This window comes from Lagopus muta, chromosome 3 (assembly GCF_023343835.1).
Source record: "Lagopus muta isolate bLagMut1 chromosome 3, bLagMut1 primary, whole genome shotgun sequence".
Classification (NCBI taxonomy): Eukaryota; Metazoa; Chordata; class Aves; order Galliformes; family Phasianidae; genus Lagopus; species Lagopus muta.
In genome coordinates, this window is record NC_064435.1 from 67,270,718 (window position 1) to 67,289,938 (window position 19,221).

General features: G+C 40.3%; 1 protein-coding gene across 5 annotated transcripts in view; it reads left to right on the forward strand.

Annotated features, from left to right (window-relative positions):
- Window positions 1–943: 943 nt before the first annotated feature.
- The window catches only part of DDC (dopa decarboxylase), a 66,424-nt gene continuing 48,146 nt past the window's right edge, over window positions 944–19,221 (forward strand). For 2 of the 5 annotated variants that reach the window (XM_048939539.1, XM_048939538.1), the window contains exon 1: window positions 944–1,140. The gene's annotated coding sequence lies outside the window, so the exon portion shown is untranslated. Of the gene's footprint in view, window positions 1,141–10,254; window positions 10,376–15,757; window positions 15,825–19,221 lie in introns of those variants that run through there. The other 3 variants (XM_048939541.1, XM_048939540.1, XM_048939542.1) reach the window with 2 other exon arrangements.

The following is a 19,221-nucleotide window of genomic DNA, read 5'->3' on the forward strand; positions in this document are numbered from 1 at the left end:
ATTAGAAGAAGGGTGGCCAGCAGGCACTGCGAGGTGATTGTCCCTTTCTTCTTTGCCCTTGTGAGGCCCCATCTGGAGTACTGCAACCAAGTCTGGAGCTCCCCACTCAGGAAAGATGTGGAGATTTTGGAGAGGGTCCAGAGGAGGGCCATGATGATGATCCAAGGGCTGGAGCACCTCCTCTATGAAGACAGGCTGAAGGAACTGGCCTTGCTCAGCCTGGAAAAGAGAAGGACGTGGAGAGACCTCATTGCAGCCTTCCAATATTTAAAGACAGTTTATGAACATGAAGAAAATAAACTTTTAATGCAGACAGACAGTGATAGGACAAGGGGGGATGTTTTTATACTAATGGAGGGGATATTTAGATTAGATGTCAGGAGGATGTTTTTTTACTGAGAGAGTGGTGAGGCGCTGGAACAGGTTGCCCAGAGGGGTTGTGGATGCCCCATCCCTGGAGGTGTTCAAAGCCAGGTTGAATGGGCCCTGGGCAATCTGATCTAGTACTTGATCTAGCAGCTGGCAAACCTGCCTGTGGCAGGAGGATTGGAACATTATAATCCTTGAGGTCCCTTCCAACCCAAGCCATCCTATGGTGGGATGATATGGGGTCTGGCTTCATCCCGGGACTGGAGGGAGTCATGTTATAAGTTGGCCTGCCTGCCTCCCAGTGTGAATCTCTGGATACAGTTGTGTGGATAACTTTGTAAACATAACTGCTGAACTTAAAGTTGGTGGAGGCATGGTTTGCTTGGCCATTGGCTCTTTTTATTCTATGTTGTGTTGGCCTCTAGTTTGTTTTCACTTGAGGCTCAGTGAGCAGTTGAGATGTCACTTATCCTCCCACTCTAACTAAATGCCTGTGGAGGGCCACAGAATGCTTTCAGCTTTCTTTTTCCTCCTTACCGAGAAAGAATTTGTGCTGAGAACATTGTGCTGCACATGTTTAATTATTAACTAAAAAGTTCAAGATAAGCTCAATAGCAGTGAAGACCAGGTAGTTATCGGAAAGTAATTTCTTGAGATTAAAATTCTTTAGCTGCATACTGTGAGGTGTTCTTAAAAGGACAAGAGTATAAGAAAACTATAGAAAATATCCATTTCCAAAGTATCTGGAAAAGGAGCAAAGTCTTCAAACAGGTAAGGATAAACTTACTAATGTTTGAAAGTGAAGATATCTCTGTACTTTCACCAAGTAATCCAATCTGCTAAACCTGCATAATCTGTTAAGTATTAATCTTGTGAATATTTACAAATCCAACATATTATACTAAAGTTATTTGTTTTGACATCTTTTTAAGACAATTTTGTTGAAATCATTGAGAGCTCATAAAGTATTTTAGAATAAAAATTTTGAGTTTAAAATTTTTAAGAGAATCATTTTTACCTGCTTCTAAACATGGGCTTGAAGGCAGTGCTTGTGAGGTGAAGCATTCTGATGGGGCATCAATATCTTTGCATGCTGGCTTACTGGACAAAAAAAGGACAATCCCACTTGATAAGAGAATTCTATTAACCAGTTGAAATCTCATTGGAAAAGATCTCATTTGTTAGAAAACTCAGTTCTTCATTTCCTATAGCTTGGTTTCATTGTAAATGTGTGAGATTGGGCTTCTCTTCATATTGGGTTCATTTTATGGAGCAGGCAGTGGAGTTATCTTCATAAAATTGCTCAGGTTGGAAAAGACCTTAAAAATCATGAAGTCCAACCGCAACCTAACCATACTACCCTACTTTAACAGCCCTCTGCTAAGTCGTATTCCTGAGCACCACATTCACATGAATTTTAAACACATCCACGGATGGCACCTCCCTGGGGAGCCTATTCCATTGCTTAACAACCCTTTCTGTAAAGAAGTTTTTCCTGATATCCAACCTAAACCTCCCCTAGCACAACTTGAGGCCATTTCCCCTCATCCTGTCATCTGTGTCCAGTGAGAAGAAACCAGCCCTGCTCTCGCTGCAATCACCTTCCATGTAACAGAAGATCAAGGTCTCCCCTCAGCCTCCCCTTCCCCAGACTAAACAGCCCCAGTTCCTTCAGTCTCTCCTCGCTGGGCACATTCTCTGAGCCCCTCACAAACCTTATTGTCCTTTGGACCTGTTCCAGCACCTCAGTGTCCCTTCTGTACCGAGGTGCCCAAAACTGAACACAGTACTCGAGGTGAGGCCTCACTAGTGCCGAGTACAGGAGCAGGATTACTTCCTTTGTGCTGCTCATTACACCATTCCTGATAGAAGCCAGGATGCCATTGGTCTCATATAATGACACTGCACGTTATGTGTGGTAAAATGTAGAACAGCTTCAACACAAAAGTTACTTGAACTGTGGGTTTCAGAGAGGAAGAAGATAATGGAATAAGAACTACAGTTCAGAGACATGGCTGGAAAAGGAAAGGGGAATAAAATATTTCTGTCAATGTCAAAAAAAGGGAAAAACAACACATACCCCAATCAAAACTTGATTTCAAAAAAAGTTTTCAAAAAAAAATACTGATATATGATGAAAGGTTTTTTCAGAAGAGCATGCTGAATGTCTGCCATACAAAGTGTGTATCTCCCACCACTAGTGTGAATGAAAAGCAAAACAAGGAAACTGGAATATCTGCAGTGAAAATAGGAGTTTTACCGAGCTCAGGGTGGTGAACTGTGATAGTCAGCTTCCCTCTTTACCACTCACCTGGCTTCTGCCACTGAGAAGGGTGTAAGAGCAGAGGATGTGGGGAGAGAACTGAAGGCACAGTAGTAGCAAGAAGCTGGAACACTTATGACCTTAGGAGAGGACTATTGGTAGCCTGTCAGTATTTCAAGTCAACTACATCAGATACAAGTTTTTGACATCCTTATGTTTCAGAAAATTCTTTTTATTTTATTCCAAATACCTGTCTGTTTGCTAGGGTAGTGTCAAGCACTGATGTGAGTAATACTGCTGTGCAGGCTGAAGTAATTCAACCTCTTAAAATGCACAGAAGGATGCTGCATAAGGAAACGAATGATCTCATATGGTGGATCGGGGATGTAAAGTAACCAACTAAATTCAATGGAGAAACTATCGTAGAAAAAGACTGCTGCATCATTAACAATAGTAATGCACTGGAACATATTGATCAGGAAAGCTATAAATTCGGTGTCAGAGTACTGCTACTACAAGGTTGCTAATAATGCCTGCCTGCATTTTACCCTCAAAGTTGTCCTCCGAACAAAGTGTTTAGTTTAAATGAAAAAAAAATCACAGTGTTTAAACTTTCTTTTCTCTGACACATGGCAGAGTGAGTGCACATACAGATATATGAAATAACACAAATATTCCCATAGGACATGGCAAGCATCATTATTATGACCAGTCATGTGTAAAAGTGATTGGAAATTTCAGAAATACCATATGTGGCACTTTCTGCTTTTAGAAGCAATCCAAGTGCAGAGAATTAGAAACACTCTAGCTACTCCTAGAACCTACTGTCTGTGCTTCCAGGTGATTAACACACATTAGGATGGGCTGAAAGCAGCCAAAGAAGGTGGCCGGCATACACCTTTTCCCTTCATCCCGTATCATAAAGGAACTGGTCTTTGCAATATGGCTCATACCAACCTCTTCTGTACTATTCTATACCATTTTAAAGGGAGAAAGAATAAATGCAAAGGATTTAGGAAGAGATGGCATTTCTATAATGGCGTCCTGTGGGTGCATTATCTCACACGTTCAGAGGCTTTTTTCTTTGTATCTCACTCTGATTTGTACATTTCTTTGTGCAATTTTTAAAAAGTTGGACAGTTTTCCCTGAAGAAATACCTCTGCCTTCCAGCAGTTTCAAATTGCTCATGCTATGTTTGATATCCTTATATATCTGCAACCCCATCAGAATCTTGCTGAGTTTTTGACTGCTGTGCTTCCTGTGGTAATTACTTATTTTTTCTGCAGTTTTAACCACACATCATGAGAAAAACTGTTTCCTTCTATTTTTAATCTGCTATCTCTTAATTGCACTGAGCAGTCCCTCTTGAGCTTTTGAAATTTGAAAAACATAAGCTCTTTATATTTTCCTTGTAGTTTTTCCTTCCTTCTACTTTTCTTGTCTTAATCCTGTTGTTCCAGGCCTGCACATACAAATTTTCCCCCGAGCAGAGGACTGCCTTTGAGGAGAAGTCCCTCCTTAAACTTCAGGAGAGCCATGATGAAAGTGAAAATCATGGCATCATAGCAGTTGGAAAAGACCTCTAAGATCACCTAGTCCAGTCATCAACCTATCACCACCATGTCCACTAACCATGTCCCTCAGGGTCACACCTACCCTTCTATTGAGTATCTCTGGGGATGGTGACTCCACCACCTCCGTGGGCAGCCTGTTCCAATGCCTAACCACTCTTGCTGAGAATTAATTTTTCTTAGTAACCTGAACCTCCCTGGAACGACTTAAGGGCACAACCTCTCACTAGTAACCTGGAAGAAGAGGTTACTCCTCCTCCTTTCAGGGAGCTATAGAGTGTTTCCCCTGAGCCTCCTTTTCTTCAAACTAAACAATCCCAGTTCTCTCAGCCGCTCCTGGTAAGACTTGAGTTCCAGACCGCTCATCAGCTTCGTTGCCCTTCTCTGGACACACTCCAGGGCCTCAATGTCTTTCTTGTAGTGAGGGGCCCAAAACTGCAACCAGTACTCGAGGTGCGACTTCAACAGGGCTGAGAACAGAGGGATGATCACTTCCCTGGCCACGCTGAATACACTACCTCTGATACTATCCAGGATGCCATTGGCCTTCTTGGCCACCTGGGCATGCTGCTGGCTCATTTTCAGCTGGCTGTCAATTAATACCTCCAATCTGAGAACATACTGAATATGAACATACTAGAATCATTCCAGTAATAGATCAAAAGCTACTAGAATGTTTCTTGTATGATTCACCAACTTGTTTTTACTGGATACTGAGCTCTTACTATTCTTGATCATACTGCCAATCAAATGGAAGTTTTCATTAAATGGTGCCACCACGATTGCTTAGGCTGAGTCCATTATTTTGACCCTGAAGATTTTTCTTCCATGCTTCCTCTGTATGCTTTGTTACTTCAGAATTAATTTTACTGAGCTTCCTGAAACTGTACTGGCCATTCAATATGTGACATTCCTAGCAGTCCTCTGTGGTTCCTGTGCTGCATCTTTAATAGAAAAAACAGAAAGAGCTGGACGTTATGTCCTTTCACTACAAGCTTTTGTATGTTTAGTAAAAGATATTTACTAAGAACTACAAACATAATGTGGCTTTCATGTATTCTAGGGAGCAGAAGTGCCTGACCTCCTTGGCCAGGACCATGATTGAGATGGAAAATGCAAGGAGTGGGCTAGGAGAAATACAACCTGGTATTGTAGTGACAGATCAGAGACAGGAGGTGATAAGTAAGCCTGGAGAGAGAACTTGTGGGTATTTTTCCCTGTGGTTATTAACATCTACTTAAGGTGCTCCATAAAATGGTAATATTTTCTGCCCAAACATCACGGACCAATTAGTTTTACAGAATTTGCAAAGGAAGTGGAAGCACTCTGTGAACAAAATGATGGATCTCTGGACAAAAAAAAGAAGACTAAAGAACATTTTTTGAAAAGTAGAAACTAGAAAGCTGTTAGCACTGTCTTTCTGTTAAATGTGAAAAGCGTGCTAATTATGGCCCGAATTTGGTTTTAGAAACCTCTTATCAGTAGGTTTCCTAAATAATGTATAATGAAAGTTTAATGTTACAGTATAGACTCAGAGGAGGCCTTTTAGAGGATTTTAGAGATACAGCTTGGAAATCTGCACCACTCTATTTGATGCTGTTCAGTATTAAGAACCAAACATAAATTAGGGTATGAGTCAAACTTGATTATACATGTAGATATAGAATTATCATTCCCAGAAATTTAAATCCTCAAATCAAGTAATTTTCTAATTTTCACTCATTCCTCTTAATAGACCTATTCAATCAATTGATTCAGACTAACCAATTAAGTCACGAAAGCATTTGGAAAGCTCTGTAAACATCAACAAGGGAAGTGTAGCTTTATGGAAAGCGTATGCTCAAACAGAAGGCATTTCACATCAGCACCAACGAGACATCGGTTTGTTGTTAACCCCCTCTGGGCTGGAACATGGACACAAGGCACAGTGCAGTGCCAACTCAAGTTACAGCAAATAAGTTTATGGATTTTGATACTGGATAAACACAGTTCTGTGAAAGGCAAAAAAAAAATACGCAGCTGTGCTTTCTGTCTTCATAAAGGAGTCTGAGAATAGGCTTCAAGACTGTAAAAAAAAAAACATCAATTTTTTGGCATATTTGCCATTCCATTTTCAGTTGATATACATACATTGCCTGCAAATTTTTAAATGCAATATATAGAGCTGCAATCCAAAATCGGATTATGCCTCTTTACCATACTTGTTTAAGCCTTCTCTTACCAGAGAGAAATATCCTTCACTGCACAGCCATGCCTTATCTATGTCACAGCTGTTGGCAGTACGTACAATTATGAACAACTGTTTTCAAGGGTGAAGCACAGGAAGAGTTTTTTCATCAAACAGTTCTGAGGAACACCTTGAGAGAATGGCAAGCACTGCCATCAAACCTACCTGGTGCATTATTTCATAAAAACAAGGTCACATCTCCTACTTGTTTTATGGTTTTATTGCTTTCTTTTCCATATGTTTTAATTTAAAAAAAGTAAAAATCAAAATAAATTTTGTTATTTATACACATTAACTATATTATATATTTTATGAGTGCTGCTCCAAAAGCAATACTTTTTGTTTTATGATGTTGGCCCATAACATCAGCGATGGATATTGGTAGTGTGGCAATAGAGGCTGCACCTTATCACTGGAATCCTATTACGTGTTGTTGCTGTGTGACAGATGAGAGCAGAGGGACAGTGTGACAGAATGGCGTTTGACATGAAAGTACAGGTGAAGCACAGATGTGCCACTAAATTCCTCCATATGAAAAAATTGCACCCATTGACATTCATCGATGCGTGCTAACAACTGTGGAGATGAAACAGCAGATGTGAGAACAGTGAGGCTGCGGGTGGTGTGCTTCAGCAGTGGAAACAGCAACAGTGGGTCACCTCCACTGGTGCAGACTGTTGTAAGTGTGGAATGCAGGCTCTTGTTCATCCCTGGCAAAAATGCATAGCTACTGCTTGTGACTGTGTTGAAAAAGAATGAAAGAATGTTTCGTAGCTGAGAATTTCCTCTATAAATAATATAATTGTACTCTTTGTATTGGCTGTAGTTCCCATGGAAATATTTAGGAGGCATTACTTTCAAAGCAACAGTCACAGATGTGGCCCTAGACAATTCATCTTCACTCAGCATGGCCAAGGCAAGCCAAAAGGCTGGACACCCATGAGATAGCAGAAGGGCTCTGCAGTGATCCTGAGTTTCGCTGCTGCCCTGGAGCCTGAGTCAGAAGGAAAGCAGCCAGCTCTAACTGGATGAACACATACATCCTAACTGGATGAATACATCCTCTTGTTGTTTTTCTTTCTTTCATTTTTTTAGTGTTTTAATCATTTTTCTTATAGCATGATCTTCTCTTCCTTCAGTATTCTTTTTCCTCCAAGGAAATTTATATTTAATGTTGGCATCTGCTCCCAGAATCTTTCTTTTTATCACAACACACTAGAATTTATTTAATTATTTAGTAACACTTTCCTTGTCATGTTTGCTGAGGATAATGACATGCAACCATACAGCCTTTATTCAGGTGGGTATGTCAACACATGTTTATAGACATTAAGTTCCTTTTACAAGATCTTTCCAGTCTCTCAGAAGTCCTTTATGTGCTAGTTGCTAACAAGGCAGGTACCTCATGCTTTTGTCTCCTGATTTCTGTTGCCTTGCACATGCCAAAAATATTTTCTGGCTAGGAAGGCTCATCTTCCCCTCATATGCCTGCCTTGCCAGGTTTTAAATTGGCCCATATTCAAACATTATCTTTAGATACCTGGCAAAGAGGTACATATATGCCAATTACTGATGTCCACAGCTGGGTAGGTGCCTTACTGTGCTAGGTTACTGAACATAATGAGTAAATTAAGAAAATAAACCCCACCATCTTACAAAAGTGATTTGTGCTAATGGCAGTTAAGATACAAAATAAAATACATTATTATGATGGTATGCAAGAATAAAAATTCTCTGTAGCTGCAGGAGCAGCAGAATTAATTACAAGACTCATCTCAAGATTACCTGCCCAGGGCACACAATGTCTATGCGAATCCATGCGCTGGTTTGCTCTTACATCTGCTTCCACAAATTTCTTTTAAAGTTTACTGATGAGTATTTCAATTTTTCATCCCAACGAGTATGCTCCTGGCTTTGGTTGAGTTCTTTTCTAGCACTGTCCAGCCAACTTGGTGTGACTTTGAGAGTTACAAAGAAAATTACATTTTCTTTCTTTCTACATACTTTCTTTCTACACAGCTATGCAAATGGAATTTAATTAATAAATATAAAGCCTGATTATATGATTGTAGAGGTTAATAACTGTCCATTTTTTTGTAATTGATTTTTTTCAAGGACATGACGATGAGAAACAAATATATTTTTACTCACTTAATCATCCTTTTTAAAAAAAAAAAAAAACAAAAAAACCTCTTTTTTTTAACATTACAATAATACACTAATTAAAAGTTGGTCTGCTCAGCCCACTAATTACTTAAGTATGTGTTAGTCCTGAAGTGACTTGAAGATTGAGTAGAGAAACAATCATTTGCTATTATTGTGGCTTCCTTGCATTTCCCTCAAGGTAAGCGTTAGAAACATAGAACATAGGATGGTTTGGTTTGGAAAGGACCTTAAAGCCCACCCATTCCCAACGCCATGCCATGGGCAGGGTTGCCCCAGACCCAATCCAACCTGGCTTTGAGTGCCTCCAGGGATGGGGCACCACAGCTCCTCTGTGCAGCTGTGCCAGGGCCTCTCTGCCCTCTGAGTGAAGAACTGCCTCCAAACATCTAACCTAAATCTCCTCTTCTAGTCTAAAACCATTCCTCCTAGTCCTGTCACTCTCTACCTATGTAACAACTCATTTTCACTCCTGCTTATAAACTTTAAGTAGGCTGTAATGAGGTCTCCCCTGAGCATTCTCCAGGCTGTACAAGCCCAAAGCCCAGCTCCTTCAGCCTTTCTTCGTATGAGAGGAGTTTCAGCCCTCCGGTCATCATCATAATAAGTAACAACAGTTAAAAAAGACTCAGTCTTTTTTTCTGCATTTTTTTTCCTTATTGCAATGTTTCCTTTGGATAACATTTTTTGAATTTTTTCAAGAGCAGATTTCTTACCCATTTTCATACATTTTTAAAAAAATGCATTGTACCATGCTGGAACAACAGTTTTGAATGCAATATGCCTTATGGGTAGTTATTTTAAGGACTCATTAATTTAGGAGAAATATCACAGCCAATGATAGGAGTTGGATATTAAGGGTGTGGCAGAAAGGGAAGCCAGTTTTATTAAGCTTATAAGGTAAGAAACTGTATTACAGATCAGTGTAAGATAAGTGCTATTTGCAGGCACCTTCTTTCCCACCTGTTCTTTTCTGCCCAGTTGTTGAGCATTAAAAAACTGGTTTCAGTTATCTCAATTAAGCTAGAAAATTAACTCTCTGATACTTCATTGTTCTCAAAACTCAAACAAATTTTAACATTCAGCAAGTCTGTGCTGGGCCTATTGGCTTGTTTGTACTGCATTACTGGGAAAAATAGATTCACACAGTTTGATTTATCTTCCTTGTTCTTGGCACAAAGTTTAGCCTCCGCTTCTCATTAAATATATATATATGTCTATATATATGATGGAGGCTATTTGCTACAGATTGTTCTTACATGTTTATTTTTAGTGCACATATTTGGTGGATAAAATGCAAAAAAAAAAAAAAAAAAAAAAAAAAAAAAGTTAATCAGTATTCTGAGGAGTTGAGCGTCATTAAGAATATTATGTCTAACATAACTGAGATTGCCACCAAGTACTGATTTCTCACCAGACTGTCTTTCAGAGAACTATGGAGAAAGTCAGACTGGTGTAAGCTCAGGTTGTTTCTCAATTAGTATCATTGATGGCAGCATACAAAGGATCCAAATGTGTGCTTCTGATCAGAGACTAACTTTGCCAGAGTGTGAGTGGGCAGGTGCTGCCACTTTAACCTGACCCAGATTGAAACCACCTGGATTCTAGCTGGGGTTGGAGCCAAATGTGGAAAGAAAGAAACATAAGCTAAAAAGAGAGCCCTTTCCAGCAAAACACTTTAAGGAAGCTGCTCCTAAGGGCTTACCAGAATTGCATAACTTAGGGCGAAGACTTGCTTCTGTACTTGAAAACAAGATCTTGATCCATCTCTGGGCAAAAAGGTAATGAATGAATAGGACAATCCTTCTTGTTTAACTGCCTGCCTCCTCCAGTCACACGTAAATCCTGCTTAAATAATCGCAGGTGTTCAATATAGCAGTATTGTAAAGAGAGCAGATGGCAGGTAGTTCTGACTGGGGATGTGGCTAGCTGTGCTGCGGTGAAGCTACCTACAACCCCTTAAGCTGCTATCTTCTCTGGCTGTCTGTTTTGCCTCCCAGCTAGAGATGATTGCCCTTCTTACAGAGCTGGCAAGATAATGTGTGAATATTTGGAGACTCTGATGGAAAGCCTCATGTTTTACTCTAAATGCAACCCCCCTAAGCAAAAATCACGCATCATAATCAAGCAGTTGAGACATGTACACGTTTTACTGCCACCTCTGAAAAAGAGACCATAAACCATCACAGAAGGTACTGAATGTTACTTTCTCATTGCTTCAGGTCTAAACCTGCCCGAGACTAGAGATCTGTGGCTGTGAAGGATTCAGCTGTCCAGAGCCATGAGTCTGTTATGTGTGAAGTAATTTGTCTTTTTTGGAGAAAGTTTAAATCCATGCACTTGGTAACTTTAATTTTTGTGTATGCGTTAAGCATAAATCCTTAATATTGGCAATCCTTAATAAGCAAGTTGGCATTGGTCTTCTCTAGAAGACCAATGTTCTTGTTGGCATAGGGCTGAGGTGAAGTCAGACACCTTTGCAACAAAGTTGTCAGGGAAGAAGGGCAAGGAACACCAGTATGGTCCCTTGCCATGGTACTTGCTGTAATTTCAGGTAGGTGAGACTCCAATGTTGTTCTTGTCCTACAAGGAATGACTGGTGGCTTATACTTAAATGCTCTTCCAGCATTATTGAAAGCAGTGCATGGTGGTGTGTAGTTCTTATGACAATGCATTAATCACAGGCGGTGACAAAATGCCTTTTGGACCAAGCATCATTCAAGGCCAGTTTAGAAGGGGTCCTGTGCAGCCTGGCAACCCTGCCAATGTGAGGGAGTTGGAACTGGGTAGTCTTTAAGGTTCTTTCCAACCCAAGCTGTTCTGTGTTTCGCTGTGATCTTTGATATCTTTATATGATCAGAACAAACCGCCTACATAAGAGCAGGCACAGCACTATATTCCCTTTGTGTCTCAAGCCATTTTGATCCTCATGCCTCATCTAGTTCCATCTTCAGTGGACTATTTAGTTCATAAACTTGTTGCTATAACAAGCTTTTCTGACCTGAGGTCTTACTAGGCTCATAGTGCTTTAGGAAGTTCTTTCTGTTATCACTGTATAGCTGGATAAGTGCCCCAGCAGTGCCTGCATCCCTAGGTTAAACACATCCCAGCTCATGGCACAAGCTATTCCTATCTTTGTACTGGAAGAACATGTACGCTGTGATTGCAGCCTGTGACTCTTCACAGCCTGTCAGCTTTCCTATTGACACTTCTTCAGTTTGTGACATCCTCTCTCTTTTCTTTAGGCTTGCTTCCATAAGACTAAAATGCTTAGATTGCCTTGAGCCAGAAAGTGTATATTAAATCCTCTGATGCTATGCATTTGAGTCTGTGTCCACATTCAGTGTTCACTTCGTTACCAGTTCCTTTTTATCCATCTTTGGTTTACCTTCACACGTTCACACAATAATACAGAACCGAATAGGGAAAAGCAAGTCACATAAAATATTCATGAAAGATAAGACCCTTTCCCAGTTTGTCAGTTCTGTCTGAGATTTGTCTCCTGGCTAATCTGTTGCAAAGTCTACTTATGTTCTGCTGGAGATTTAGTTTTTATCCTCGTACAATGCAAGTAATCCATCTATTTGTGTCTGAAAGCTTTATTTAATTTACTCTCTTCCAGAGGAAGTTGATCCACTGTTTTTGTTGTTGTTGTTGTTGTTGTTTTTTTTCCCAAAAAAATTTAGTTGCACATTTCTGCTAAAATATTCACTTGTTTCATCTTTGTGACTCATGCAAGTTTCGACCTTGTTTATGGAATATATAAGGACATATGGTAGATATGAGTGATTCTTAACTTTTCTTTCTTTCCTTTTCCTTGTTGTAGATAATTTTCATTACCAGTATTATGGAAGAGGGGCCACTATCTGGCCAAAAAAGCTAAATAATCACAGGGTTCTGCTACTGTTTCCTTCTGGTGAAGCAATAGGAGAGCAGGAAAAAAGGCCTGCAGCCTCCAGATATCATCTTCAATCTATAGATCTGCTGTAAATCAAGCACTCCATTTGACACCAAATGGAGAAAACAAGAAAAAGCTTAATGGTAATATATGATTCCTTCAAGTTATTTATTTTCTCAGTATCTGAGACATTGGTGATACCTGTGTCAATTTGAAGTCATTCGCATCATAGCTCAGAACAGGTTTGTTCAAATAATATTAGACTTGGTCATCTACAGCACAAACACATTGTGCCCAAACGTAGTCACACCAGGGGGATAACATGAAATGTACTGTGCCATTAATCACAAGTGAGGGCAAAACAAAGCTGTGAGTAACCTAATTATAGCTGGACTGAAGGAGTAAGAAAACCACCTTTCAATTTTTAAGCTGCATTATGTAGCAATGGAAGAGATGAAAAATATCGGGAAGTGGGTACAAGCTGTTTAGCTGCCACAGCTTTGATGCATGCCCAGTTCTCACAGACTGGCACATGGGACTGCAAAGTGACTGATAACACATTGTCTGTATCCTCTTCTGTACAGAGCTGGAGCCTCCTGTTCAAACATGTTATCTTTCCCCGTCGTTTGCAAACCAAAGAGTTCAGCAAAGATGTTAAAATGGTGTTGAGTTGGTACTGTCATTACATGGCCAAGTGTCAGTATATGTCATCAGGGTGACAAATTTCTATGTGAAAAAACATGTTGGAGCAGCCCATATCCTGAGTAACATGATGTGTTTGTTGCTCATTGACAGATCTTGGCCTTTACACCTTTCAGGCTCATCTCACACGTGGATATCTTGAATTTTTAATCAGTTTTGCAGTGCAGGGAAGTTCTCTTTTCTCCACGTTTCAGCAGTAAGAGAAGCTCTCTTTGAACAAGGCAGAGCAACACAAAGGTCTGGAACAAATGTGTAGGGCCGCAGCATTCACCTGCTGTGCTGGATCTACACGGCAAGGATGCTGCAGGGGCGGCCTCTGCTCGCAGAGCCCGGCGCTGCCCCGTGTCAGAGCAGAGCAGCTCCGGCTGCTCCTCACGGGACCCATCACTGCCACAGCTGTGCCTTGAGCGATGTTTGTGTGTGCCTCGGAGAGAGAGGAGCTAAGGAAAGGAAACGCGGTGGATGTGGATTGAACGAGGCACAGCCCGCCGATACCCCCGCATGAGCGGCTCGGTGCCGGAGCTGCAGCCCGTGGGAAGCACAGGCAGAGCAGTTCGGGACAGGGCTTAGTGGGAGGGAGCCCCGTGGAGATGGGGCACAGAGAGGCCAGGGAGGAGCGGCAGAGACTGAACATTAATGGACTGATCGCTCCCTGGAGTCCCTTTTCCCCTGCACTGCACTGTTCAGGGAAAGTAGATGAAAGTGGGTAGGGAGGAAGGAGTTCTTCGTCTGCTTTTAGTTGTCACTGCTCCAGTCTGTTAGCAGTAGGCAGTAAATTACATTAGTCTCCCTATGCTGTTTTGCCCATGACAGCAAATAACCGGTGGTCTCCCTGTCCTTATCTCAACCATTGTGTTTTCTCCCTCTTCTTTTGAGGAAATGAGAGAGCAGTGCGGTGGAGCTCAGCTATCAGTATGAAATGCTCTTGGTTTTGCCCGTTAAAGAAAAATTCTGTATTTGTGTATCACCGAGAGTTGATAAGGAGAATTAGGAAAAGTAGTATTAACCAGAAGAGTTATTAAACTTACAGAGAGAAACTTGGGAAATACCTTTTAGAAGGTCATTTATTTCCCTTTTTTCACCTTCTCCACTGTATCTCTCACATTGTATGTCCTGTTTCTTCCTGAGGAATTAAATAAATATATTTTTCGTAGAAAATTTAAGTATTCTGTGGTCACAGGAACTTTTAAGGCAAATAACAGTTACAGCAGAAAGGTAAAAACACATCAGATTACTCTGAGGTGTTGGTTCAGCAAAGTGGCTGGGAGCTGTGTTAATGGTAGGTTCACTTTTTAAATGTCCTTTGGAATTTATTTACTTTTGCAAGCCATTTAGATGAAGCATCAAAACTAATGTGAGTTATCTTTGTGCTTAGTGGACACAGCTTGTTTCTGCTTCCCTTAGATTTGTACAATGTATTTTGAATTTTCAGTCTTTTCACCTGAACACAGGAGAAAGGAAAACAATAATAGAGAATATCTCCAAAGCACTTTTATTTTGGTGAGTTTCACATTTGTCCAGGCCATAACCCTACTCACTCAGGAGTCGGTTTGCAGTGGAAAATACAGAGCCAGCTGCAAGTGACAGTGAGATTTCTCGATGCTTGCAAAGTGATGTGCTGATCCTACAGCAGGCACGAGCCGAGAACTGAAAGTGCAGGACTGATCACAGAGAACATCAGGCTCAAGCATGATGAATCCTTCAAGCCCATCCACAGATTTTAGGTTAGGTTAGGTTTTTATTCTGATCAGGCTCTTTCAGAATGGTGAGTGGTTATAATTGGGCTTGTATCACTACAACAGCAAACACAGCCACAAGTGTTTTGAAATACTGCACAGTCAAGAGATAACATTTTCTTCCTTTGCAAAAAACTTGGCTGTAACGTTGGTGTGGGAGCAGTGGCAGTCCTGGAGCTCCTGCAGCCGTACCTGGCTATAAGCTGTTTAAGGCTGTGAGTTGCTGGTAATGCCTTTTTAAAACAATCAGGCAGCTATCTGAAGTCATCTAAAAAAAGAGAGCTCCTCGTAAAACTTCCCTTTGAGAACAGAGAAAAACTTGAAAATATAGCTATAGCTTTTAAGTAGACAGAAGAGAGAAACTGGAAGAAGTTAGATGGGGCATATCGGAGGATTATTGTGACACTGTTAATCGGATATGTTTACCAGTTCAGTGTTGCAGAGAGTTGAGTGGTATTTCAAGCCCACCTGTGCTTTCCTCTCTAAAAGAGCTTTTCATAGGGGGGCTCAGTGCACTGCTTCTACAGCAGCAGCCACAGGAGAGGTACCACGTAGTGCATGAGGCAGATGAGGAGCGTGTGTGGTCAGACACTTGCAGAGGGAAACACAGACGAGTTCACTCAGCAGTTACAGTAGGTAATGGCTGCTTCTCCCTGAGATCCTCTGCTCTTTGGGCAGCTTTTCTCTCTATTTTGGAGGAGGTGTGAGAGGAGGGGAGGGATGCTGCTGCTGAATGTTGAATGCAAAGCACTTGGCTGTGATAGGCTGAAGGGACGAGGGATACTCTGCCTATATATACTGGCAGCTGCATCCTCTGTGCTCTGCAGCTGTCACAGAGGAGCAAAGAGAGGCAGTGAGAGACAGAGGGGAACGAGAAGACCTCACCAGCTCCCTGTAAGTATTATTATTTGTCCTTCAAGCTTTATGGTTATTCAATTCAAGTAAGTATGTTTGGATTAGTGTCAGAATTTGTTACTTGGAGCTGAAGCTCAGTTAATAAACAGCCAGACTATGTTATGTTAGGAATAAGCTGGGATGTCCAGAAAAGTGCTCCCTGTTAATCTAAGTTTGCAGAATGTAGTGTGCACCTCTTTATTTATGTGTTCTTACATGCTTTATGTTATCTACAAAATTTCGTGTATATTTATGCAGAATCCTGTACAAACAAAAGTTTACAGCTTATTTTTCCAAGTGCACCAGTTCTGAATAACCGTGCAGACCATGAGAAATTCTCTGCCAAATAGTTTGCATAATAACATTTTCAAGATACATCCAGCACATGACTTACTAGGGTGAGGTTTTCCTCAGAAGTAATCCTTCCCTGTAATAAAAACTCAAAAGGGAAAATTAACAAGTGGCAGACTGTGCCAGTGAGAGCGCTGAGTAAAAACAGCAACTTCTGATTGGGAAATGAAATTACTAAGTGAATGTGGGGCCTGTAACATATATACCTATCTCTGGCCTTATGCAAAGGCAGGACTACAGACCATACTCAGATCCTTTCTACTCTGAGTTAAGAATTATCCTGAAGTCCTTATTCAAGCAATACTCTTACTGCCAGTAGTAGAAATTTAGCTTAACAGAAGCAACAGCCAGAAAAACTTTCTACTTGTTGGGTTCAACAGCACAAAGTCCTCAAGGCTTCAGCAGTGTCAGTGTAGCATCCCAAGCCTTTCAGTTACACTGCATTCTGCAACAAACAGTTGGCAGAATAGAATGGGCTTGTCTCTTTTATTGGAAAGATAGATAGTTATTACTTTTTTGAGCTAATGCAGCCACCAGTTTAAGGTGCTATTGGTGTCTGTGCATTCCTCCTTTCCTCATTTAACATTAGGGGCTGCTAAAACATTTTGTTGATACTAGCTTTTTTTTTTACTTGCTTTGATCAACTGGAGAACAGGTGTTCATAGAATTATATTGGATGTACATTCACCTGCATTTACTCTTTTCGTTTTCCTTGCTTTCCCCCCCGCCCAACCCCACTTCTATTTTTCTCTTCTTTCTTTTCTCCCATTTCTTTTCTTCAATTTGTTTCCCATTTAATAATTTCTTAGGAGTGCTTAAAGATCATTTACGTTTAGTTAAAAACAAATTCTGAAATTACAAATAATGCTTTGTTAACAGAAATCATTAATAATCAAAATAATCTACGTAATATTGTGTCTACAAGTGTATGTAGTGCTCTTGTGTGTATAGTGTTCATTTGTATGGTTCAGTTTCAGATAAAGTAGAAAATGTTTTGTGAATGAACATCGTATTGAATATATCTGAAGGTGAAAACCTGTTTGTGGTAACTTTGGTGACATAAAATATTACCAAGTCTAATTTCAGAGTACCAAGGTAGGAGTACTTAAACAAAGCAGAAAACGTTATGTCAACTTAAGGTTGTGTAGTATATACTTGTCCTGTGACATATCCCAGCAAAACTAGAGAACAAAGGGCTTACATATGAATAAAAATAAAGATAAATTTGTGTAATTTAAGTTAATGTGGTAGTTCTTGATTTTGAAGTAATAGGAAAACTCAGTCTATCTTCTGCAGTGAAGTAGGACTTGATCCAAAGAGGTACAGTGGTGACAGCAGCTGTGTATTCTTGCTGGTTAGAAAAGCACTCAGACATATGTTTGATAAAATTGTATTTTATCAGCCAGAACAAGGCTTTTAGTGAATTTTAACACAGTGGCCTTCCAAACTAGTAAGGGTTGATGGTTAGGCTAGGTGCCTCCTGGAAAGCTGTGCTCACTTCACTTGAAGTTGATTTGGGCAATGTTGAAAGTGCTGAAATTAATCATGGGAGGTGTGGGACGGAGGTTTTGTTAGTCTACATGCCCTTGGGAAAAATAGACCCTACTGAACAGTTCAGAGAGATTCAGTTTCTGTGAAGCTTCTGTTTCATTTTGGAAACTCAACCTGCATTATTTTGCAGTTGAAGTCCCTTCAATTTATGTAAATCTTTCCAAGCACACACAGATTTTAACGCTCAGCCCATTGGAAAATATGGGTTCTCAAATGGTTCATACCCTAAGGGCTGAGTTGTCTAAAGTATTTTGCTTCTTAGAAGATCATATTCTGTATTTCTAGAACATCCTGCACACAGGGAAGTTCTCTGGGCATTGTGTTGTTGCATTATATGTGTTGCATGTGAGAGGTAGGAGAAAGAAATGTTCTGTACTGGTAGAGAGGTTAAGTAATTTCTGTCTTTACAGTGCTAACCAGTCAGCATTACAGTTGCCAGATATTCAGTCTACTGGATGTGGCCTCTGTAGCAAGTAGTACTACTAGGCAGATGGAACAAGATCTATTAGAGGAAAATAAAGATAGGGATGAGAGTGTAAGTGGTCTTGTCACTCATAGAAGTACAGATGTAAAATAGGGAGTGAAAAGGAAAATTTTAGATGACCTCTGTATTCCTGCAAGTACTGTGCATTCACAGTTCCCCTATCATGTGAGATAGATAAGAGATGTATTGCAGTGGGTAAGGAATTTTCAGACCAGGTCTTTCAGGGAGGGCGAAAAAAATAGCAAGGATAGGTAAGGTAAGTGTAGGCAGATGTTCATTTTCAGTGTCTCATTACTGGGGGAAGAAGAGTTAATGCTTTGCTTTAAGTTGAAACAGATCAATGTATTTCAATGGATTGATCTGAATTGAAAGTTGATTAGAAGTTAACTAGATACTAATATATACAAGTATATATCAACTTATATATTGTGTTGCAATTAACTCATGACTGATTTGGGATGGATGCTTCATTTTCCCTTTTTTGTGTGTGTGTGCACGCCTAATCTTCTGAGATCAATTACTATCCCATGCAAAGCAGTGAGTTTCCCTCATAATTTAATTCTTTTTCCAGAAGTTCGAGAATGCTGTTTTAACAGTGTGTTTATAAGAGAAGCAATGCAGCCACGACAATGTTAGGATGAGCCACTGGACCTTCCGTTCTCAGGAATAACGATAGTTAGCAAAGAACAAATAAAAGCTCAGTGATTATCTAAAGCTTGTATTTGGTGCAAACAGTTGACAAATGTCATTCCAGTGGTGATAGGCCCAAGACACAAAATACGTACGTGATGTTCAGATCCAAACTTTATTTGCTTAAGCTGATATCCAGAAAGAGCTTTGTCCAATCTGCTGTTAATAAAAAGTGGCAATGAATTGCATCAGTGAACTATATAGGTATAAGATGATGCAAATAATTTATAATAAAAAAAGATCTCAGATCAAAAAAAGCTGGGCAGTAGAAAAACAGTCACAAGCTGTATAATGTAGTGTCTACGGTGTATTAATGTGGTA